The sequence below is a fragment of the Phyllopteryx taeniolatus genome, chromosome 4, assembly GCF_024500385.1.
Source record: "Phyllopteryx taeniolatus isolate TA_2022b chromosome 4, UOR_Ptae_1.2, whole genome shotgun sequence".
Taxonomy (NCBI): Eukaryota; Metazoa; Chordata; class Actinopteri; order Syngnathiformes; family Syngnathidae; genus Phyllopteryx; species Phyllopteryx taeniolatus.
The window spans coordinates 22,816,509-22,842,502 of NC_084505.1; the positions used below are offsets into that span (position 1 = coordinate 22,816,509).

At 39.9% G+C, this 25,994-nt stretch overlaps 1 protein-coding gene across 2 annotated transcripts in view; it reads left to right on the plus strand.

The window, feature by feature from the left end:
* The window catches only part of LOC133476808 (protein phosphatase 1 regulatory subunit 29-like), a 121,507-nt gene that overhangs the window by 64,449 nt on the left and 31,064 nt on the right, over positions 1-25,994 (plus strand). For both annotated transcript variants that reach the window (XM_061770699.1, XM_061770698.1), the window contains one exon: positions 5,866-5,919. The gene's annotated coding sequence lies outside the window, so the exon portion shown is untranslated. The remainder of the gene's footprint in view (positions 1-5,865; positions 5,920-25,994) is intronic.

The window sequence follows — 25,994 nt, forward strand, 5'->3', positions numbered from 1 at the left end:
TCTTCTATTTGTCTCTGTCTGACTTATTGTTGCTTCACAATAAAGTTTTAAAAAGTTATACCTCAACAAAAGTCATGTGCATTATTATGAACATCAAAGACAATTTAGTGTTCAACAAACTGAACACGTTTTTCTAAACATCAAAGACAAGTTCGAGTTAAGCAAAACCAATGTGTTCATTGAAAACAACTTTGTTCTCCACAAACGTTAAGTGCATGTTTTTCATCGTCAAAGATCTGTCTTTTTCAATCTAAGACAAATTAGAGTCAAAGAACCTCCCTTACAGCTTTTGCAATAAGTCAAAGATTTAGTCTTCAACTCCGTGTTTTTGTAAGCATTAACGGCAATATAGTCTTTAACGTGAATAAAACTTTTTTTGTAAACACAAAAGACAATTTAGAATGTTCAACTTAACAGAAGTGCTTTTGGAAACATCAGTGCTAGTTTAGTATTCAACAAATCCAACGTACAATTTTGCAAACTACAAAAAAAAATGTGTTTTTGTATCAAAGACAGTTTAGTCTTCATCAAATCTAACGCACGTTTTTGTAAACATACAATAGTCTTTCACAAACCTAACATAGGTGTTTTCAAAAACAAAAAAGACAATTTTGAGTCCACAACAACCTTAAAATATGTGTTTTTGTAATTAAATAAGACAATTTCACATTTTGGAAACAACAAGGACAATTTAATGTCAATGCATCTAACATCAAAGACAATGTAATCTTCAACAAAAATTCAAAGACAATGTAGTCTTGAGTGAACCTAACATTGGTTTTGGACTGAGGGAATCAAAGCGCTCAATGGTAAGTGCATCTCTGTGTTGTCAAGGTCCATCATTGTTGATGTCACTCTGGATGCTCGTCGTAAGCTCGCTATCAAAAAGGGGGAATTTTTTTTAGACGCTATTGCATTTTTCATGGCCATTTCTGATTGGTTGTCATATAATGAAAGCTCCTGTCGTCTCTGCTGACTGGACGTGACCTGATTCTGGAAGTCTTGTTCATCAACTGTCACTGGCTATTTGGTTAGGGTTACCATCAGTAAAGCGCTTCGAGCATTAATTAAAAAGAACTGCATCGGATTTTTTTTTAAAACTCGATTTATTTTTATTATTATTATTATTATTAGTTTTTTTTTTTTTTGCTGATTCAAATGCAAACAGATGGCGGCAGGTGAAAGTGTCTCTTCGCATCTAAGGGCAGCCAACTTGCAGCTTTTTAAAAATATTTTCTTTCCATCTGCTCCAACAAAGTAACACATCACGTTGTTATCCAGATGCACGTGAGAAGATGGTACTGTAGATGGGAGAAAATCGTCATCTCCAAACACTCCAATGCGTTCATAGCACCTCACTTACCCTCAACCATCTGTTTGTTTACAGTAGAATGCTACCAATGCTTAGTACATGCTTCACTGGGCCTCCACTCAAGGAAAACTTTTTTGTATGTTGGTCTTTATTCCACAAGAAAACTGTTTAACAGATTTTTGTAAACGTCAAAGACAATAAAAACTTCACTTTGTAAAAATCATTACTGAATACAACATTTAAAGCCTTTAACAAATTTAAAATTTCCATCCATCCAATCATCCATTTTCTTTACCGCTTATCCTCACTAGGGTCGCGGGCATCTTCAATTAGTTTCTGTAAATAAAGACAAATTTAGCAATAAAGGCAGCATTTTGTGAACCTCAAAGCCAATTTACCGTATAATGCGCACCGATGTATAATACACACCCCCAAAGTTGACCTCAAAAGTCTGGAAAACCCTTCGATGTATAATGCATTTTTAGAATGCATGATTTTACTTCTACCTATATGATCATAACATGAAGTATTATCTGCATTTTGTTAGTTTTTTCAAAGAATTATTCTGAAGTTAAGCACTTTATTTGAACACGTAATACTTTCTTTTTATTTACTCTCTCTTATTTTGAAATTCGCTGCACTACTTTTATTTGGTAAATTAGAAAACACACAGTTGCGGTAATATGTTTGATTACCCAGGCAGAATTTGTAAGATGGGTACAATTCTTTAAAGAAAACATGAAGGGCCAGGCGAAACACATTTAATTTTATTTCAATTGGATTCAAACTAAACTGTCAAGCATTTCAGAAAAGCATTATCATTCAACAAAACATAACCATAAAGAAACTAATGATTGTTGTTGTTTAGTCATCAGTCATATTTAGTAAAAACAATATTTCACAAATTCTGCCAGGGTATATAATTTATGAGCCCAACTGTACATATATACAGTCATAGGTACCCCTGTTATATTGGAATGAAAGTGTAGGCTACACCTTTTTCATTATCTCTCGGTGGCGGTGGTATCATTCATTCATTCATTCATTCATTTTCCTCTGCTTATCCGAGGTCGGGACGCGGGGGCAGCAGCCTCAGCAGGGAATTAGAATGAAAGTGCACACCTTTCTCATAACCTCTAGGTGGTGGTGGCATATTGGAATGAAAGTATACAGCTGTTTCATAACCTCTAGATGGCGGCATACATTTATAAAATGGGACTCATGCATTCAGAAGAGAGCATGTTTTGAACGCATGTCCGGTGTAGTGACTAATGCATAACTTCTACATCAAAGATTTAAGAAACTTAGTCGTAGGACTAAAAGAAAACGGCTTGTGAATGTTGTTTCCACTGATTGAATGGAACAAAACAAACAAAATCTCAGTTGATTTTATTCTCCTCTTTTATCACTGTGTTTGTAATCTGCCTCATTAGGATTCAATCCCTGTAATCCCAAACCAAGGGTGGATGTTTCCAATTCTGCTTTTTTTTCCACTGTGAAGAAGAAAAGATAAGAAGTTTGTCTGTTTTCAAACTCCCTTCCAAAGTGAACAATCAAGATGTGCCCGGGGATAGCGTCGCTTGGGCTTTTATCGCCTCCCGATCAATCTTTGATTACCATCGCAAAGCTCATCATCCTAATGGGAATTCATTTTGTATCCAGGCCCTTTCTCTCTCTCAGAGCCGGTCGGTTGGTTCAGAATGCGAGACGAAGAACGTCTGCCGGGACTCCAAAACGAGAGAAGAGGAAGCAACGAAGAAGAAATATGGATCGGAGAAAAGATCAGAGCATTGCCATTCTTTCTTTTTTCCTTCTTTCTTTCCTGAAACAAATCTTCGCCGCAATCTAGCCTTTCGCATGGAGGCTCCTTTGATCCGATTGGTCGCTGACAACCAGCCAGCTGCGCCTTGCGATTTCTCTTTAAGGCCTCCCAGGTTGGTTTTTAATGAAGTGACTGTTTGATGCAAGGTGCAGAATCAAACCAAATAAGGACATAATGAACTACTGTGGCACTACGCGTGTGTGTGTGTGTGTGTGTGTGTGTGTGTGTGTGTGTGTGTGCATGCGTGCCTGCATGCGTGTGTGTGTATTGCTGTTGACGTCCTATAACACTTTCATGCATAAATTATGACAACCTCCCTTAGGAAAGTTTTTCTTGCTTTTTAGCATGAAAAAAATGTACTCGAACTTCACATTTTATATGCATGAGTCTTTGAGTCAAAGTTTCACATCAGGCACTACAGTGCTTGCCAATTCAAAATCTTTTTTATATGCGTGACTTTTCAATGTCAAATATGGCCATCTTTCACTAAAGTGGGCAACTGTTCAAAGCGGTTTTCTTCAAAATTTGTGCGTTTCGAAGTCGAAGTTACGTATCAATCACTACAGTGAGCTTTTAAAAGCTTCAAAAGTTTTCTTCAACATACACACGTGTTTAATGTCAAAGTTGTGCATCAGTCACTACAGAGAAAATATCTTCAAAACCGGGTTCTTCTATATGCACTAGTATGATGTCAAAGATGTGCACTACAGTGGACTGCTGTTCAAATTATGCTTTTTTTTTTTTTATACCGACAATTTTTTAATGTCACTCCAGTGGATAGGAATCAGTCACTATATTGGATTAGTCATTATATTGGCCCCTGGGAGGCCTTAAAGAGAAATCGCAAGGCGCAGCTGGCTGGTTGTCAGCGACCAATCGGATCAAAGGAGCCTCCATGATAGTTGACTAGAACAAAGCTACAGTCTGTGCTAACATGAGACCCACATCGGTTATTTCAGCGATGTGTCATCATAATGTGACTCGGCCTGTCAGCTCAGCTTAGCCTCGGCTAGCATAAGAAGCGGCCCGCTAATAGGGTTAACAGTCCGCGTTTGAGCACCAGCTGGAAACAACCAAAAAAAAAAAAAAAAAGGTCAAATTGCACTCGTGAGTCACCCTGTTTTATTGGACGGACCTTTGTTAACCTGTCATCTGGCCCGGCTTTGACATTCAGTCACTAAAAAGAGAAGCAGAGTTAAATCCAATCGGATCTGCTGTCTTGTAACTCCTAAACGGGTTTGATGTATGACAGTGTTAAAGTGGCTACAAATGTGAGAGGGAACTTAGTTTTAGCATCAGTTGGCAACCCTGTTTTTCTTGGAAAAAAAACATCCTTACATCATAATGTAAGGTTTTGATTATTTGGTAGGGACCAAGTGCAAAATGAGTAATAAGTAAAAAGTCAATAAGTAAAAAAAATCTCGTGCAAAGAATTGTACGTATGATTGTGTCCACGAGGTGGCTCAAAATTTAGAGTGTGACAACGACTGGGTTGTTAGTCGGAAGACCTTGACCACCTTTCCTAATCTCATGGCGGACATGTCCAACTTCCCAGTTTTACCAGACACTGTGAACAGTGGCCTGCAAAGAACTTTGGGATTTGGGTGCAAACAATATGTTTGTGATCATGAGGAATCTCTGTGTTTAGTTTAAGTGTGGCAACAGCTGCCTTGTCTTTACCACTTGTACTAATCGAAGGGCAAACATTTCCAACTACTCAGTTTCCAGAAGTCATTTCGGTTGAAACAATCGTATGTTAGTGATCATGAGGTGGCTCGATGTTTAGTAGAAGAGTGACTGCAGCTATCGATCAGAACATGGCATTACTTTAGGAGCCGGCATGTGGCTCATTACCAAAGGTTATTGTTAACATCCCGTTCCAAGTAGCTTTAAACAATTGTATGTTTGTGATCATGAGGTGGCAAGATGTTTCGTTAAAGTGTGAGGACATCATTGACGACATCATTGACGACCCGCAATTGTTTGTCGAGGAAGGCCTTTTTCAAGCCGCATGCGCGACTCATTACCTAAGATTATTTTGAATGTCCTTGTTCCAAGCAAATTATTGTACTGCATATTTGTGATCAGTAGGTGGCTTGATGTTGAGTTAAATGTGACAATGACGTAAGGCCGTAAGCGATCGGCAATCGGGATAGTCTCAGAACGCCTTTATGAAGCAGCATGTTGCTAATCACCCAGGGTTATTTTTTTCAAATGTCCTGCTCTCCAAGTCCCTGGAAACAATTGCAGCTCAGTGTTTGTTGGTGTGACAGTAGCTTGCAAGCAGCCTGTGGTTTATTGCCCAAGGTTGTTTCGACTGTCCACTCCCAAGTAAAACATTGTACTAAGTTTGTGCTTAAGACTTGTAAATGGGGACACAGGGTTAGTCTAGGCGAGTCTGGTAACAGTAAAGGTAGGCTGAGGACGAACCACATATTTGGATTTTAAAAGCAACACTTAATTAAAGGAATGTATACAATGTGCGACACGGTCGGGCCGTCGGTCATTAGCTAAACGGCGTTCTGGAAAGGAGGACGACGGCTGGAGGCCGAATTGCAGGGCGGGCGGCGGGCCAGAGTGCAGTCGTAAATATCCCGGCACTAACGAGCAGGAATAAATAAGCCAATAAAACGACGTCTTTACATCGGAGGCGACGCTGCTGAAAAATCACTGTAAAATGAAGCTGGCAAAATTGGACATTTTCTTAATTTTTCTCTTTTTTCTGCCGTAGGTGTTTGTTACTTCCTGGTTGGCGTGGACGCGAGCTTCAAGTTTCGTCTGTGAGGTACGTTTTTTAAAAGCGACAATCACGGCTTGCTGTTCCACCTATGTCCTGTAGGTGTCAGTAGCCTACTTTAAAACTGTTCACAATCAAAGATTAAGAAAGCATTAGCCTATTGTTGTCTGTGGACTGGAATGGTAACACTAGCACAACACTAATAATAAAGCAATGTTTTTCTCTTAGCGGTTTGACTCCTATCGCAAAGAAACCTAACCTTTGCATAAAGGTGATAGTGTGGCTTCGAAGTGTTTCAGAGAGAGCAAAGTCTTACTTTTTTTGTGGTTTTGTGCTTCCTTTACATTTTACGTTTCTGTGGTTTCACGTTGCGTGCATTTACAGCACACTTCCATTTGCTGTTTTATTATTTTGTGGTTTCATGTTTCTTTGCTGTCCTGTGTTTACTTGTTGTCCCACGATTTATTATTGTTCCCCGTTTTGATCTCTTACCTTTCTGTGCTTTCACATTTCGTGGTTTCACTTTCCTTGTTGGACCACATTTTTCTGTTTTGCGTTTTTCTGCATGAAATTTCCGTGGCTTCGTATTTCCTTGTTGTCACGTTTTGCTATTTCACGCGTTGATTAACATTTCCTTGTCGTCCCATGTTGCATTGTTTTCTCCACATTTCACGTTTCTGTGGTTTCACATTTCCTTGTGGTTCCACACTTCCTCATTGTCCCACATTTTGCTGTTTGGTCCTTGTTTCCTGGTTTTTCCAGATCTCAACTTTTGTGGCTCACATTTTGCAGTTTGACATTTTGCTGTTTCATCTTTCCATGCTTGGAGTGCAATTATTTGTGTTGTCTTTGTTGTAATTAAAGTCTAAAGTCCCAGCCCTGATACATGTACTTGATTATATTTCATGTGAGCGAAAAAAAGGCCATAGCAAAACTATTTTTTTGTAGAAATAGCTTGACTGCGGGCGGCACGGTTGACGACTGGTTAGCCCATCTGCCTCACGGTTCTGAGGACCGGGGGTTCAAATCCCGGCCCTGCCTGTGTGGAGTTTGCAGGTTCTCCCCATGCCTGTGTGGGTTTTCTCCGGGTACTCCGGTTTCCTCCCACCAAAAACATGCGTGGTAGTCTGATTGAAGACTGCCCGTAGGTGTGAATGTGAATGATTGTTTGTTTCTATGTGCCCTGCGATTGGCTGGCGACCAGTTCAGCGTGTACACCGCCTCTCGCCCAAAGATAGCTGGGATAGGCTGCAGCACGCCCACGACCCTCGTGATGATAAGCGGTACAGAAAATGGATGGGTGGATGGATGGATGGATGGATGGATGGATAGTTTGACTGCAGCAGAAGGTTGAGTGAGGTAAATTCATCACGATTTTTTTTTTGCAAGAGTATAAGCTATTTGAGCAGGCCACTCAAGTAATTTTCTTCCCGCCTCAGTTCAATGGCAAAGCAAGCCTTCGTTACTGCAATTAAGCAGCAGCGAGGTAAGGCGGGTAAACACTGACTGCTGCTATTCAAGCGCAAAGCTATCAAACTCCCACAGAGGCTCACTAAACACTCGGCGTGTATTCTGTGTGTGTTGCCAATATCCGGTGAATATTAGACTTAAGCACTTGGCCGTATAATTAGGCAAAGCCAAAAGAGATGACATTACCAATCATCATCATCCTCTTAGCTGATGGGGGGGCCACCTTAAAAAGGCCGTCTGTCAAACATTGTCCAGTATCATCTTCGTGTAAATGAGCCCTCGCAGCAGCCCAATGCAATAAAGTTTGTCATTTTATAGCACCAACATTCTGCTGTTGTTTGGCATGCTGATGTTAAACGTGTGTGCTAGATAGTGAGCTAGACTATAGTTAAGGATGTGGACAGCAGTCTTAAGTCTTTAAGTTTAAGTTTCTTGAGCGCTAAGAGAGAAAGGCTGGCATTGAGACACTGTGGCCATGATGTATGTTAACAAAGGCAAGATGAGCTAAGGGTTTCATATGTCGTCATTTCACGTTTTGCAGTTACAGGAGCTGTTTTTTTTTTTTTTTTTTTTTTTTGCTGTTTCACATTTTGCTGTTTTATTTCCCTATTTGCTGTGTGTGTTTTGCATTTTGCTGTTTAACATTTAGTTATGTTTCCCTGTTTTCCGTTTCCCTGTTTTCCATTCGTCATTTGCAATATTTAAATGTTTACAATTTACGTTTCTCATTTCGCAGGTTCACATTTTTATGCTTTACTGTTTTCACGTTTAGCAGTTTTTTTATTTAGCTGTGGTTTCCTGTTTTGTTGGTTTTCACAGTTTACATGGTTTTGCTGTTTAGTGGCACTGCTAAATCTTTTGTTCTTTGACCATAACGATTTGGAGCTCAGCTAAATGCTACCCCACAAAGTTGCTATACTTTTCGCACCAGTAAATGTAGATTTGTCATTCATCGTATCGTATTAAGGTTAAGAGTGTTGTTCCCCACTAAATGTTGGTCAAATTCAAGATGTTTGAGGTGCTCTTAACTTAAGTGGTTGCTGTGTGCAACAAATTGGCGGCAAAACGGTGGAGCTGGTTTTCAGTGCGTAGAGTGATGGCTGGGCTAACAGCAGAGATGGATGGCGGTAAAGCGGGAGATTAGGGAGGTTGAGTTGGAGACGACAGAGTGGGAGGAAAGGCGAGAGATCGCAGAGCCATGAAAGATACGATACACCAAGGACGTCTTGAAAGAGTAGAATAAACATGAGGGATTCCAAGAGGCGGCGTGGGATATATTTGGGGGGGAAAAAAGTCAAATGAGAGTGAAAAGCTGCTGGAAAGTGATGCAAAGGTGTTAACCATATTCTGCGGCCCCCGCTGTAAGGAAGATCAAATGATTTTATGGCTGAGGAATAATCAGATAATTTGTTTCCCAGCACTAGTGTTCTGTTTCATTGTTACACATTTCAACTTTTGATTATTTTCAGTGTTTGTTTTCAGCCATTTTACCATTTCACGTTCAATTGATTTTCATGGTTAGCACATCTGCCTCATAGTTCTGAGGACCCGGGTTCAAATCCAGCCTCGCTTGTGTGGAATTGGCATGTTCTCCCCGTGGCTGCGTGGGTTTTCTCCGGGTACTCCGGTTTCCTCGCACATCCCAAAAACATGCCCTCTAAATTGTCCGTAGGTATGAATGTGAGTGCGAATGGTTGCTTGTTTATATGTGCCCTGCGATTGGCTGGCAACCAGTTCAGGGTATACCCCGCCTCCTGCCTCCAGTTAGCTGGGAAGCCTCCAGCATACCCGCGACCCCAGTGTGGATAAGCGGGACGGAAGATGACTGACTGATGACTATAACGCTTGTCATTGTGACACGTGCCGTCAAAACACGCCGTCGAAACGCATGTTGTCTTCACGTGTCGTTGTTGCTATTTTGTTGTTTTACGCCTTTGTTTTACATTCCATCATTATGCGTTTTGTTGTTACACGTTTCATCGTTATGCAATTAGTCGCTTTGTGTTTCAAATTTTTTCAGCCAATTTCTGTCATGACACATTTTGTTGTTTTGCCGTTTTCTCGTTTTACATTTTCGTTTTTTCAAGATTATATGGTTTTACACTTTTTATCAATTAAGCTTTATGTTCCATTGTTTTAGTGTCTCTTCCATCGTTATGTGGTTTGTCATTACGTGTTTCTTGTTTTATCATTTCATAGTTTTGTATTTTCATGGTATTGTCATTTCACGGATTTGTAGTTTTATGGTTTTACATATTTCATTGTTTCACAGGTTTATGATCCGTTGTTTTGCGTTTCTGTTGTCATGGGTTTTGTCATTTTATGCTTCATCGTTTAAGAGGCGATCATTCATACCAATTATAATGCTTTATTTGTCGCTTACCCTCAAAATCATAGAAAAAAATTGCTTCTGGTTCAGGATGAATTGTTTTTTTTCATGCAAAATATCTGGTTATGGCACAAACTCTCACAAAAGTCTATGCAGGTAAAATTCTAAGGTATTATTGCCATACCCTAACAAAGTAGATAAAATGCTAACATTATAAAAGTTGATCTGCTAAAATCCCATATGCTTGAACCGTGCACTGAAGTAAATGCTACGACAGACTAGTACGGATAATGTATACAATGTGTACTGTTTTAAAAGCAGATGGAACTGAATAAAATGCTAACATGCTAACATTTGGTCTGCTTCCATCGTCACATGTCAAATGAGGTTGTCACATAACCTTGCAAAACCCTAACAAAGTAAACAAATGTTAACCTACTATTGAGAAAACCTGACAGAGTAGATCAAATGCTAACATTGTAAAAGTTGTCATTCTAACATGTTATGTCAAATGAGTTTGTCACAAACTAACATCTCCTACAGTATGTAAAATTAGGTCATCTTATGAACTCTTGTAAAACCTGATCAGCCCAACATGCCGTGGTGAAAGCCCAACACAAAATGTTATCATGTTTTCAAAATGTGGTATGATATAACATCTCATATGCTAAAACCATACACTGAAGTTAATGCTGGACATTATATGTACAGGTAAACCTGTACGGTTACTGTATATCATTCTTCATGGATGTGTTTTAAAAGCCAAATGAGTGGATCAAATGCTAACATGCTATCATTTGGGATGCAGTAGCTCTGTAGGGTGGTCTCACGGGGGTTATTGCATCCGGGGATCGGAGCGGAGCCTCCCTGGACAGCCAATCCACTCTAATGGGCTGCCGCAAGCAGCGCTGCCAACTCGCCCACTCTCTTATGAATCGCCCACATCACAGCTGGAGACACTGCCCTAAAAGGGAACTCTTACATTTTATCTCCCTTCTCCTTTCTTTACTCCACCTTGTCATCCTTCTATTCCTCCTTGGAAGCCGAAAACATCCATCCATCCATCTATCCATTTTCTGAGCTGCTTATCCTCATAATGGGTCCCGGGAGTGCTGGAGCCTATCCCAGCTATCATCAGGCAGGAGGCGGGGTACACCCGGAACTGGTTGCCAGCCAATCGCAGGGCACGTACAAACAAACAACCATTCGCACTCACATTCACACCTACGGGCAATTTAGAGTTGTCAATTAACCTACCATGCATGTTTTTGAAGGAACGGACTGTTAACCGAAAAGGAGAGGCACTTAGCTTTAGGATCCCACGAGAGAAGGAAGAGAGATCACCGCGCGCTGTCTGCTTTGTAAATCTGTGTAGTTGATTTTGTTGTGTTAAATTCTCAAAAGACAAGTTTAGTGTATCAGGATTCTTTTTTGGAAACAATATCACCGCCAAACATTAAAAGAACCGGGAAATAGGAATTCCATCAAGGACTTCTTCCTTGCGAAACCGGCTGGGCAACTTCCGGATCTCTCTTGGAATTCCTAATAGTTTTTTATTTCTTTTTTATTTTTCCTCGCTCCGAGTATGCACATACATTTTGCAAATGCGTCCATCTGCCTGGCAAAAAATGTCAGACGTTTGGCAGAGTCACCAAGTGGTTACGTGAATAGTCGCAATATGACGTGAAAAGAGTAATTTTCTTACGAAAACAAAGATGTGCTATTACAAAGGAAAAAAAGTCGTAATCTTTGTCTTGTGATATCACGAGAAAAAGAAAAGTTGTACTTTGAAAATGAAGCCATGAATTCCAAACATATTTACATTACATCACGTCGCCCACAATGCTCAAAAAGTGCAAGGGTGACAGGTAGCCTACTGCTTTTGTTCGGAGTATCATGTTCCACGTTTTGTTTTGTCGATTTACTTTTTGTCTTTGTTCCATCGATTTGTGTTTCAGTGTTCCACGTTTTGTAGTTCCATTTGGGTGCTTGATGTTTTGTCATTTTATGTTTCAGTGTTCAATGTTTTGGTGTTCCACGTTATACCGTTTTACATTTTGTCGTTTTGTTATATTGTTTTACCTTTGAGTGTTCCACGTTCTCTTGTTTCACCTTTTCTTTTCTGGATTCATGCTTTGTTGTTTTGTTCCGTCGTTCTAGGTTTTTATGTCACACGTTTGGCGGTTCCACGTTTCTTCATTTCGGTGTTTGAAGATTTGCCCTCTTACTTTTTGGTGTGCCACATGTCACCACCGTTTTACATTTTAGTATCCCACAGTTCGGTGCTTCAACTTTTTGTCATTTTACGTTACAATGCTCCATGTTTTGGACGGTGTTCTGTGTTTCAGTTTTCTCGAGTTTGCCGTTTTATCGCTTTGTTCTGTTATTTTATGGCTGCATTATGGTGCTCTGCGCTTAGATGTTTTACATTTTGTCGTTACTGTATATTCCTGTCCTTGTAGCCTACGGTGTTTCTCATTTCACCATACTTTGCTGTTTCACAAAATCACAATAACTTTTTACTTGTTTAGTCAAATACTTTTAACGATTGTACATTTAGCCAGTGTGTGGTAAGGTAATTGATTTGGCGTTTCACATTTTGCTGTATCACACAATAACGTTGTCATTTTAAAAAGGCTATTTGTATTCACTCAGCATGACATGTTCTATGGCGTTGATTCTTTCCAACTTTGTCCACTGGGACTTTCTATTGTCCATCACTGGCTGATTTCTTCACTCATTCTGTTTTTTACTCTCTGCGCCGCCACTTGAACTGTACATAACCTCACTATGCGTGACTTGTCTTTAAATTCTGGTCTTCTCCTGCCCCATGTTGCAGCTCCTTCTGGTAAATTTCCATGACACACAATACAAGGACAAAGGAATAAAGTTGTAATTTTCTGCCGTTAAAAAAATAAAGTCACATTAAAAAAAATAAATTAATTAAAAAAATAAAAATTATATTATTTGCGACATTCAAATATGTTTTATTCATGAAGAAATGTATCAACTGTATGAAAAGAAACTTCATTTAGAAAAAATATGAAATGTCAGATTTCTCTAAGAAATTACAGTTGTGTTAGGTGACTGAAGTTGGAATTTACAATAAAATCAACTCATGGTGTAACGAGGGCAAGTATACTGGCAAGAAAAGTCACAAGAAATATGTTAGTCTTACAAGAATTGTCCTATTCTTAGACATAAGTTTTTTGCTGAGCAAAAACGTAATCTTACGAGAACAGTCATAATCATACAAGATTTTGGGGGATTTTCTTTTTCGAGAAAAAGTAGCATTACAAGAAGTATAATATTTGTGAGGAAAAAAATGTCTTACCTGAAAAAAAAATCTAGAATAAAGTGTGATTTCTTTGACAGTCACAAAAAGTCAAAATCTTGAGAATGTGTTTTTTTCATAGCCGTTTATATTTGTCATCCAAAAGTACTTTTTTTTATTCAAGGAAGTCATAATTTTACAGGAATTTGTTTTTAACAGTTGTTTTTATGTGAAAAAAAGTTCTATATTATTTTAAGTAACTTTAACTGAAGTTTAAATTTTAAAGGAAAATGTAACAGTCACCCCACCGGTTTTAAAAACTATTTAAAAAAAACAACAACAACAACTTGAATACAGTTGTATTTTTTTAGTGGTTCTCAAACAATTCATCATACTAGGAGAATCAATTAATCTTTTTTTTCAACATAAAGCCTCAGACGGAAAACAGTTTGAAGTAATAGGTTTGTCATTGTGTGTGTGTGTGTGTTTTTTTTTTTTTAGTAATAAGTTGAAGTCTTATGAGAATAGTTGCATTTTTGTGTTACACTTTTTCGGTATGACATTGCGCTGTTTACGTAGCTGATGTGGGTGTGTTCAGTATTTGCATAGATTCTGATGTGCTGTGACGCATTTATAAGCATCGTCGTCTTTTTCTTGCCTTTTGGCTCACGGACAGCCAGTCTCTGCATTCGAAGCCAATTAGTATGTCATTAAAGACGGTATTTAGCACAGATGATGTATGAGGTTCCGATCCGGTGGCACATCTCACTGCCACCGGTGATGAGTCCGTTACGAGTAACAAGAGAAAGAAAGGTCACGCGGCTGTCGGGCCATCAGCGTGTGATGGATTGAAGCTGTTTCACTGGGACACATCTTTGTTCAACGACCCTTCAGTGCCACTCGCCTTTTATTACGTCTAATCTTCAGCTTCGTCTTCTTAGCCTTTGCTAGCACGGTCATTCCACCTTGAATTCTTCCCGTAGGAAATCATGGAAATGGAGATAATCTGTCACCGTCGTAAAAACGTTATTAACTGTAGAGGCCATTTGTTAAGTAACATTTTGACAAGTGTCACAAAGTTTTGTGTGATTTAAGAGGGATCGTGTTACCTAAAAAATGTATTGTGTAATGTAATGTATCACAAGTATTCTATAGGTCACATGTAGAGGTGTCACTACCAATCGATAACTAATCAATCATCAAATTAATCAACAACTACTGTATTTAATATATGTATATTTATAGATAATGCATTATTTTGTTTAGAGTCATTGTTTAATTTGAAAATTGACCAAATCCTCCAATTTCAGCCTCTCAACAGCAAATATTCTCAACATTGTTTCCAATTTTTGGACGCTACGGACCTAACCAGAAACGGAATCCTAATTAATTTCTCCAAAAAGAAAAATCTGTTTAATCTATGTATTATGAAAATAATCGTTCTTGGCATCGTAGTATGAATAACCTGCGACGGATACGTAGTTGAACCTGAGGCAGCCTCAGAAGTGTCTATCAAACCAGCAGCCCTTAACATCAATCAGTCAGTACTCAAGAAGTAGCTCTCAGTTTCTAAAAGGTTGGTGAGTACGTCACTTTCTCTTGTGTGATATTGCTTGGTCAGCCCACAAAGCCAGTTGCACTTAATTAACAACATGACATTTGCTTGGCAATCTCCATCATGTGTAGATCCACAAAAAGGTCTCTGCTTGAAAATACACTGCCATATAAATCTGCCATTGGCTTAGATGCTGCCCTTTTCGGGCCATTTTGACCATTTACAGGAGTCTTTCAAAGACGGTCTCCTCTGAGCGGTGTTGTCTCATTTGTTACCAAATTTGAACCATGTATAAACGACACATGGCTGAATTTTTTTATGTTGCGTGTTGGCCGCAGCAAAGTTTAATGAAGCATGTTCATGCTGGTGGAAATATGTTTGGTTCAGTAGTGGTCGCCCTGAATTTTTCTTTGAAAATTCAGCCCCCGAAGCCAGTTTCACATGGCAATATGACGTTTGGTAGTCATCTCTATTATGAGTAGCCCCACAAAAAAGTCTCTCGAAGCCATGCCTGATAGAATTCAGGAAGTCTCCCATTTTGGTTTGAAGCTGACATTTTGGCCATTTTTCCAGGTGTCATTCCAAGATCAAATCAAAGAAATGCAACCAAATTTGAACCACACATACCAGACAGATTGGTGACACTAAATTGTAAACTTTTTTGCATTTTTGTTCATGCGTGTCGGCAGAGCATGCTGGCAAGATTTCATGAGACAGACAATTTTTTTTTTTTTTTTTTTTTTAATTCAGACCCTAAAGCCAGTTTCACTTCACAACATGAAATTTGGTAGACATGTCTATCGTGAGTAAACCCACAAAGAAAATCTCAATAAGCAGTCTGTAAGACACAGGAAGTCGACCATGCTGACTTGAAGTGGGCATTTGAGCGGCGTTTTGGCTATTTTTCAGAGGCCCTTCAAAGACACCTCAGAGAGATTTTGTCCTTTGGCTTCCAAATTTGAACCATGTACAGTAGACAAAGGTGAAACACTTTAGTTTTTGCCTTTATATGTAGGCGAAGAATGACGGCAAAATTTGATGACTCGCCATAGAACAGGAAACCAAGTCAGCTCCACAAGGTCCGAGGTTGACAAAACGACTGTTATATACTTCATGAAAACCATCATCGAGCTTCATCTTTTCATGCGTTTTTCTATTGTCATTGCAGAGAGATTTCCGTTGCAGTAGAAAGTCACCTTGTATATTTTCACTGCTTGATTATACCATTATCGCCTGAGAAGAGGATAAAAACAAACTAAGAGATTTGCTCAAAGGTAAAAACAACATCGTGCTCTAGGATAATTGCCATCTTGAGCTGTCTCTCTGTGGACTGAAACAAACTGTTATTCCATCTATTGATTTGCCGGGAGAAGAGACCAAACTTGTGGCACAAGAGAAGTCTGTTTGGCCGGTGCCACATTTTGGATGTCATTTGTAAAATAAAGCATTGAAATAAAAAGAAGGCCTGCAGCAGTGTGAAAAGAAATATTATGTAAAACAGATGAAGAATACACCAGTAATTTGAGAAAGGAAAGGAATGAAGCATGTAAGTGTAAAATAGGAATTAAAAAAAGAAAAATACTATAAACAAATAGACAAAACCATGACGACTGATACACTTAAAAAAACAAACAGTAGAATATAATTCAAAATATCAAACAAAAAGTACAGAAATGATGACAAATACACTGATATTGTAAAAAATACCAAAATAGTAGAAAAAAATGACAAAAGCATGTAAACAATAGGAAACATGGATAAAATGTAATTACAAAATAAAGTCAAATACGATAACAAACAGACAACAAATCTTACTAATGACAAATTCCGAAATACTAGAAAACAATAAAACATGGCAACGTATATACACGTATATTTCTCTATTTGTTCACATATATTTTTAAATACGTCAACTTTGACCTTTTCAGTGACCAGTTGTCCATATTTCAGTTCCCTGTTATGGTCTTTTGCCGTTTCCTTCCGTTGTCATGCTCAAGTGAAGTCCGCACAATCAATTGTGTAAAATGGTAGCTAATTTCCTGGACATTAAAGATCCTTTTAGGTCTTTGTTCTCTTGAGTTGCTTACACTTGTTGTGACAGGTTGCTCAGCGGTTTTGCCACTTGACTTACCCGCCTACTGGATGACGGGCACAACATGCTTCATCACCAACTTGCAGGGAAGCACAGCTAAATTGAGGTGCTCCTTTGTGGCCACTGATTGCTGCCATCAGAGGGAACAGTTATCCATCCATCCATCCATCCATCCATTTTCTGAGCCGCTTCTCCTCACGCGGGTCGCGGGCGTGCCGGAGCCTATCCCAGCTATCATCGGGCAGGAGGCGGAGTACACCCTGAACTGGTTGCCAGCCAATCGCAGGGCACATACAAACAAACAACCATTCGCACTCACATTCACACCTACGGGCAATTTAGAGTCTCCAATTCATGCATGTTTTTGGGATGTGGGAGGAAACCGGAGTGCCCGGAGAAAACCCACGCAGGCACGGGGAGAACATGCAAACTCCACACAGGCGGGGCCGGGGATTGAACCCGGGTCCTCAGAACTGTGAGGCTGACGCTCTAACCAGTCGTCCACCGTGCCGCGGAACGGTTATTGATTACAAAAATAAATACATTGGCATATAGATAATTACTGACAGCTCAAATGGACCCAGAGGTTTACTGTTGAAGTCCGTAACCCAATCAATGCATTTCATTTCGTTTATCGATATGCGTTGATGAGGTTTGGACCGATGCCTGTTTCAGGGCTTATGTAGCCGTCTCAGTTTATTTCTGGAGCCCTAAATGTTTAATACCCTCCGGGGGTCCTTTTAAATGTCATCGCTCAATTACATTCTGAGGAAAAAAAACAAACAAAAAAAAACCAAGAACCTACAGCAATAATACAAAATTCTACAAGGTACATTTTTTGGGGGAAAATAATACAAACATGACAAACCACAAAATATTACAAAAAAAAGAGGTCATAAAAATGTGAGAAAGTGATATAAAAATACAATAAAAATTGTAACTATAGTAAACTATAATATTATCCAGCAATCCATTTTCTACACCGCTTTTGCTCACTAGGGTTGCGGGTATGCTAGAGCCAATTTGCTTTAATGCTTGTGTACTTTTGTCTAATTTGTTCCTCCCAAATGTTTCATTCCGTTTTCGTTACTGTATTTTGTATATATATATATATATATATATAATTTTTTTTATTACGTACTATTTTTTGTATTTTTGACATTTTGCATCAGCTTTGAAGAGGCAAAATGTAACACCATCTTATGGACTTGTGTGAATTGCTTTGAGCCAGTCAATCAATCAATCGTGAGCTTTGACAGAGGTGCTGACGCTAACGTTCTCTTGAGGATTCTACATGTTCAATTCTGAGCATTTTAAGTGCATTCGAATACTGAGTTGATTTTAAAAAAAATGTAATTTTACCCAATATTTTATACTTTATAATATTCCATTTGGGATAGTTTTATTTATTTTATTGTCATTTTTTTTATTACCATTGCACATGTCACAAGTAGCATTAATTGGAGACTCTAAATTGCCCGTAGGCATGAGTGCGAATGGTTGTTTGTTCCTATGTGCCCTGTGATTGGCTGGCAACCAGTTCAGGGTGTACCCCGCCTCCTGCCCGATGACAGCTGGGATAGGCTCCAGCACGCCCGCGACCCTAGTGAGGAGAAGCGGCTCAGAAAATGGATGGATGGATGGATGGATGTCACAAGTACAGGCAATAAAATGCAGACTGCATCTGACCAGAAGTGTTAAAGCAGTGATTAAATGACAATGATACAGTATATATATATATATATATATATATATTGCCCTGCGATTGGCTGGCAACCAGTTCAGGGTGTATCCCGCCTCCTGCCCGATGACAGCTGGGATAGGCTACAGAGCGCCCGCAACCCTAGTGAGGAGAAGCGGCTCAGAAAATGGATGGATGGATACATATATATATATATATATATATATATATATATGTATTTTTTGAAATGTTTTGAATTTGTTCTCACATTTGTATATTTTTGTCATTTAATATTTTGTGACATTTGGCTGCATGCTTTGAATGGGGAGAACGCAGCGCCATCTGATGGTGTAGTGTGAATTGCCCCCAATCAATGGTGAACTTTGACAGACAGGGCTTTCTAAGTGCAATCAAGCATTGAGTCGTTGACGGCAAAGTACAAGGTGAGAAGGCTATTCATAGCCCGGCAGGTGTTGTTGTTTATCCAGCGCGCTGAAAGCTGCCAGCGGAAGCGTGACACAGCCGCCTTCCCTGGTTTGGCCGGCCGCGCCTGTCGAACTGTCTGGCGGCTTCCCCGACACTCAAGGTTGTATCTTGACGGCGGGGCGAAGGACGACAGGCTAATACCTGCCACCTTCTTGTACGTGACGTAAATCAGAAAACGAGCTGTTAGCAGGCTCGTGGTTAGCGACCCGACCTTGTGTTTCAGGGTTGTGTGTGTGCGCTAACAGACGCTAGCCGCCGTGACCAAAGCGACTTCCTGTCATTTCTTTTTAATCAGCAAGGTTAATGAAGCTCGGCCTCGCAGAAGCAATGATACAGTCACGTGACACTAGAAGTGGACATTGTTGCCATCAAGATGGCTTTGTATTCATATTTTTGTCAACATTTTTATATTCCTACATTTTTTTCAAATACTGATGCTATATTTTATTATTTGTCATTGTTGTAGTCGTGTTAATAAAGATAATGAGAATGTATACTTAAGTGGGTATACAATACTACTTACTATAGTATTACTATGAAAAAATAATGTGTATCGAAGAAGAAGAAGAAGAAGAATCATCTTTTTATTGTCATGAACATGCATGCATGCACACGAAATTTGTTCTCTGCATTTAACCCATCACAGTGAACACATACACATGTTAGTGGAACACACCGGAGCAAGGGGCAGCTGAAGCGCCCGGGGAGCATTTCGGGGTATCAGTGTCTTGCTCAAGGACACCACAGCCGTGAGTCCGGGGGATGTTGGCGGATGGTCCAGTCGGGGTTTTGAACCTAGGTCCCCCACGGTGTATGTGAATATAAGCATGATTATAAGAGCCTGATTACGACTACTACTGTACTATTTCTACCGTGATTATGACAAAAGACACATTTACTATAATATACAGTATAACTATGATTTATTATAAATGTATTTACCAATTATCCCACTATAATTACTCGTAATTATCTTGCATTAATACATTCAGAAATGACGTGTCATCACAACCAGACCGCATGTGATGACAAATGCTGACATTTTCCCCCACGCTGTAGTTTGAATGCTTGATTGTCATAGTGTGGCTCATAAATCATAAGCGACGTCCAAATGTCAGCGACAGAAAGCAATTGAGTTGCGAGCGGCCATCCGACGCCAACATCCGATTGAAATGTCTTAAACCCGGTAGGCCAAATCTTGAATTATGACGCAAATGACAGACGTTTCCGGGTTGTGCCCCCCCTCCCCCCCAAAAACAAAAAGACATTTGATCACGTGACCTCCAGCACATTCAAAGAAAAATATGATTTATGACTTGAGGCTGCCTGCTGTGAAATCCGTCGCAAGTTTCCAGGAGAGAGGCGGCGGGGAGGCCGGCGTAATGAGGAATGAACACCCATAATGAGCTGCGATACGCCAGAAAAACAAGCCAGGATGGAAAATGGACAGACAAATGCAGAAAAACTCATGAAAAAGTACCCTTTTGTTACACCTAGAGCTGTCGAAATTAACGCATTAATAACAACTTCATGCAAATTCCCTTTAAACGCCCCAAATTCTTTTGTAATGCTGGATTACTGCGCGACCGTTGAGTGGCCGTGTACTGCGTGTGTGCGTGCCTTGTTTAGTGTGCCGCTCCTGCTACGCGCACCTTGGCCTCTTAGGGGCAGTGTGGTGCATGCATGCAGATAACACACCGACAGTACATTAGTTAAATGACCAAAGGAAAGTTGCGATAAAACTGCATCAAAATGATGGTACTCATTTTTCAGAGTAGGAATGATATACTGTATGCCTGTGAGTCTTCTTATGTTATCTGTCTGTATGTGTTCCTACATTGGTTGTGTGTGAATATTTGTTATTTAAAGGGAAATGACTTCGATGCTAATTTAGCATAAGAACACTAGCATTTAGTAAGAAATTATACAAAAGGTGAAGTCCTTGACATAGACATGAATGGTCAGAATATGCTGTTTTGATTCTGGGGTGGACTGGAAAATTTTTGTTTACAGTCTTCATAGTTTACAATAACTAGGACTTGGGAGAACTTAGTAGGATATCATGTAAAAGTTGTATCTTACGGAAGCGTATTGCATTCACTTGGATAAAAAAAACTCCTGTTTTTCTGAGTAATTTTTTTGAGGGCTTTGTTTTTTTGAATATTTTTTTCTGTTTTTCTGCCGAATCTTTTTCCACCTGCTTTTCTGACTATTTCTTTCTGTTTTTCTGTTTCAGAAAAACAGGTGGAAAAAAATTGCCAGAAAAACAGAAAAGAAATACTCAGAAAAACAGAAAAAAATTATTTAAAAAAACAAAGCCCTCAAAAAAATTACTCAGAAAAACAGGAGGTTTTTTTAATTCAAGTGAATGCAATACGCTTCTGTAATATCTACTATAAGTGCAAAAAAAAAGTGGACTTTGGCGTATTTGTTGGTAACGGGCTAAGTCCTGGTTTGTGGAGAAAGAGGTTCGGTGCCGTTTTAACACTCAAATTTAGTAAGAAATCATACAAAAAAGTAAAACATTATGTATTACGTTCATAATCCACCAACATTTGCACGTGTTTCCGCTCATTGTGTTATATTTTGTCACAAAAACACAATATTCTGCCACCATTTACGTCGAAAAATTAGCATAGGTCAATTCTCATCAGCATTGTGTAGGAAGTTATACAAAATGTTTAGCTGTTAACATAAGATACGAATGGTCAGAAAGTGACGTTTTTATTCCGGGGTGGACTGAAATTTTTGTTCCCAAAACGAGAACTTAGTAGAATCTCATACAAAAAAGTCAAACACTATGTATTATCTTCATAATTAGATAATTTTCCAGCAACGTGCAAATGTATTTTGCCACAAAATCCCGATACTCGGATGGACTGTACGAGTTTCATTTCTGGCCTTGGAGAATGAACAGGACTTTGGAGAATTTAGTCGGAAATCATACAAAATGTGTAACAAAGATTTGGCCTGTTTGTTAGTTTGACCATCTGTTTATCATTTCTGGCCTTAATACGTCACAATGAACAAGACTTGATCATTTTTGGGAGGATTTAGTAAGAAATGAAACAAAACGTCTATGCACAAGGTTTGTTAGTAACAGGCTACTTCCTGGTTCATGAACATTGTGAATGGTTAGGAGGTGCCATTTTGATTCTGGGGTACCATTTTCTTCTGTGGCCTTAATGCAAACAAAGACTAGGACATTGGAGAATTTGATAGGAAATCCAACAAAAAGTACAAAAAAATAGTTCAATATGAAACTATAATTTTGTTCCAACAGTATTTCTGAAAATTTCGAGCTGCAATACATTACAAAGACTAGACCTTTGTAGGAATATACAATATGTAAGGGGAAAAAATAAACAACTGATGACAAAAAAAAAAAAAGACAACATAGCTACAAAGCTGTCATTTTTGAGTAACCCTGCAAACTATCTAACTAACAAATGGTGATTACGGAATTAACTTGAAGTATACATAAAGCTTTTGGGATGTGCAAATTTTCATACCGAGCAGACTCTATGAGCTTCAGAAAGCCAGAACCGACTGCCTTTTTATTTGTTTTGAGTTCTGATAAATATCCTTATTGCATAGTGATGGGTCATTCGTCATCCCAGAATGATTAATGCCGCCTGCCATTGGTGGAAAATGACACTTTTTACTTTCAGCCTTGTCCTTTAGAATGACAAAGATAACAACTTAAAGGCAGTGAAATTGCCTTGAAGACTGCCTCGGCCTCTCAGGGCTAATGCGCTGTGACCGCTAAAGCCATAATGTCTTGGAACCAGAGAGTTGAAAAATAACCTCGAGTCATGAGCCACATGCTGCTTCACCAGGTCAAGATCTACAGGATTAGCAGGCTACTTCCTGGTTCATGGAGCAGACAAATGATTGGAAGATTCCATCTACATTCTCCAGGGTGGACTGTAACATTATACTTTGAGGCTTTAATACTGTACATGTTCACAAAAATTGACTACTATTAAAACTTCTACTACCCTAATATTACCACCACCCCATTTACTACTAGTACTACTAGTAGTACTACTACAGGACTAAACAATTGTATCAGGAGGCATCTCATGATTTAGTACACGTGGAACAGCAGATGCCGTGTCAGTCAGAAGACCCTTGGGTGCTGCACTGCATACTCTACTCTATGCAATTTCTCGCCTTTCCGTCCCAGAGTTGATAAAGAATTATTGCCACAGTATTTCTTTTCTATATGCAAGTGAGCAGGAGGTGAAAACAACACGGGCTATTTTTAGCTCGCATGCATATGAGATCAAAATGGTGTGGTCAGCCATGTGTACACACACACACGCACAGACACGTAGAGCAGCTGGTTGTTGACAGGTCTGAAGTGACTGTGGCTCATTAGGTAAGGTCGGAGATTGGTTGCTATTTTTAGACACGGTAACACGGCCAACGTTTGAAGCGTCTCCAGTGAGCCGCGCTAACGAGATGCTCAGCGGAAGCATCGCAGCGGGGCGGAAGGCTGGAAGGAGGTGAGGGAAAGTTGGTCAGAAAGGGAAATGCTTACCTTGGTGATTGACGCACACTTTTCACATCACGCTGGTGCTTGTACATTTTGGGAAGGTTGCGTCGGACTGCTGAAGTTCAGAATTTAGTAGAAAACTGTCCACAAATTTTTTACCATCACTTCACCTGTGACAACTCCTCATTCATTACTACTACTACTATTAATATCGCTGCTGCTGCCACTACTACTACTATGCTCCTACCATCACTACTACTATGCTACTACTAGTAATCCTGCAGTATATTTAAATAGTACCGAAGTCAGAGTTCCTTTGAAGAGGACCAAATGTTTTGAGATCTGTATTCAAGCCAACCATCTTTTCTTTGTATTTCTTTATCAAAGGAATTCCTTCAGCCATTTGTATGTTTATTAGGGTTTTCCTTCTCTTCTCAGACCATAACCTGTCGTTGGTTTACAGCAGAGGTTCGAGTCTTCAAAGAGGACTGATTTACATCTTACGTGATAAGGTAATTAGCCTCATTCCACGCCTAGATAATTAAACCTTTATAAATTGGCATCCAGGAGTTTCGGAGGCTTTTTCGTTGTCCTGGCTTTGTAAGCAGCTGCTGTGACACTAAGGCTTGTTCAATAAATCGAATTCGCCCAAAAGCAAGTGTCTCAAAGTCTTCATTCATTCCTGCCCAACAGAAGCCGGTGTTCTCCCGGGGGACCACCGACTCAGAACCACAGGCGAAAGAATCCACCTCAATCCAACTACCACTACTACTATGCTACTCCTATTAGCCTACAACCACTTCTGCTACAACTACTACTACTACTACTACTACACTGCTTCTGCTTCCTCTGCTACCAATACTATTACTATGATACTACTATTCCTACCGCTATTGCCTACCACACCCAACAGTACTACTGCTACTAAGGCGGCTACGACTACTACTACTACTACTACTGCGTCTACCGGTATCACTACTACTACTGCTACTACCATTATTATGCTACTACTATTACTACAACCACTGCTGCCACTGCTATGGTACTACCACTACTACTAATGGACCAGCGCTACTACGCTACTACTACTGCTAATACCACTACTAGTATTACTATGCCAATACACTAATAGCACAATGCTAGTACTACCACTACTACTACTACAAATACTACTACTACTACTATGCTACTACAACCACCACTTCACCAGTACTTTCTTTGACCTCTACCGCTACAGCTGCCACTATTACTGTTTCTGCTACCAATACTGGTACTACCACTACTTCTACCCCTACTACTGCTGCTACCACTACTGCATTTACATACCATACAAAAGTAAATGTGAACAACAGCAATAATATTCAGCAGCATTGTATGAAGAAAAGTAAACTCTATTCATCAGTAGTCTATGTAGATAATAAAGCATGTTTGGAAAGGAAAGCCACTTTGCACTTATATTTTTATTAACAGACCTGTTATAATAGAGAATACAAAATGTTAAAGATATTATTTTATAAAAACATTTTAATTTAAATTATTAAAAAAAATAAAAATCCGGGCGGCACGGTGTACGACTGGTTAACACATCTGCCTCACAGTTCTGAGGACTGGGGTTCAAATCCCAGCCCCGCCTGTGTGGAGTTTGCATGTTCTCCCCGTGCCTGCGTGGGTTTTCTCCGGGCACTCCGGTTTCCTCCCACATCCCAAAAACATGCGTGGTAGGTTGATTGAAGACTCTAAATTGCCCGTAGGTGTGAATGTGAGTGCGAATGGTTGTTTGTTTCTATGTGCCCTGCGATTGACTGCCGACCGGTTCAGGGTGTACCCCGCCTCCCGCCCGAAGATAGCTGGGAGAGGCTCCAGCATAACCGCGGCCTTTGTGAGGTTAAGTGGTTAAGAAAATGAATGGATGAAAAAAAAATGTCAGGACCGTCAAAAAGACCAAACACTTTCCTGTGATGTTGAAATTTGATTTCTATTATATAGTGTTGTCGGTATGATTTCAGTAACTTGTTAGGCAGCAGGCCGCTGAAGTGAAGTCTATTTCTCCCATCGGTGAGTCACTGGCGCTCGAGTGCTCTTGCGCGCACCACCATTGTTGGACGTGTCACTATGCCGTCTCGCGGGCTTTTGTTCCTCCTCCGGTTTGAGTGGGGAAAAAGATTTTGTGTCAAATTTCCGGCGATTCAATGTCGATGCCGTCAATCAAGCTGGTCACTCAGTCGAAGGCTGCGTGTCATTTTTTAGGCCGGCAAAAAACATTTGTCTCCTCTGTGCCAGATGCAGTGAACATAAATCATCTGCTGAAACAAAAATCCCAGATTAGAGTGATTTTTCCTGGGTTGGCAGTTCAGTGAACCAGCGCATATTCGGTTGTGTTCAGGCCAAAGGAATTTAGTGCCAAGGAACTATGTTGACTGGTTAGCACATCTGCCTCACAGTTCTGAGGACCGGGGTTCGAATCCTGGCGCCACCTGTGTGGAGTTTGCATGTTCTCCCTGTGCCAGGGTGGGTTTTCTCCGGTTTCCTCCCACATCCCAAAAACATGCGTTTTAGGTTGCTTGAGGACTCTAAAATTGCCCGTAGGTGTGAATGTGAGTGCGCCCTGCGATTGGCTGGCGACCGGATCAGGGTGTACACCGCCTCCCGCCCGAAGATAGCTGGGATAGGCTCCAGCAGTCCGCAACACTAGTGAGGACAAGCGGTAAAGAAAATGGATGGATGGATGGAACTAT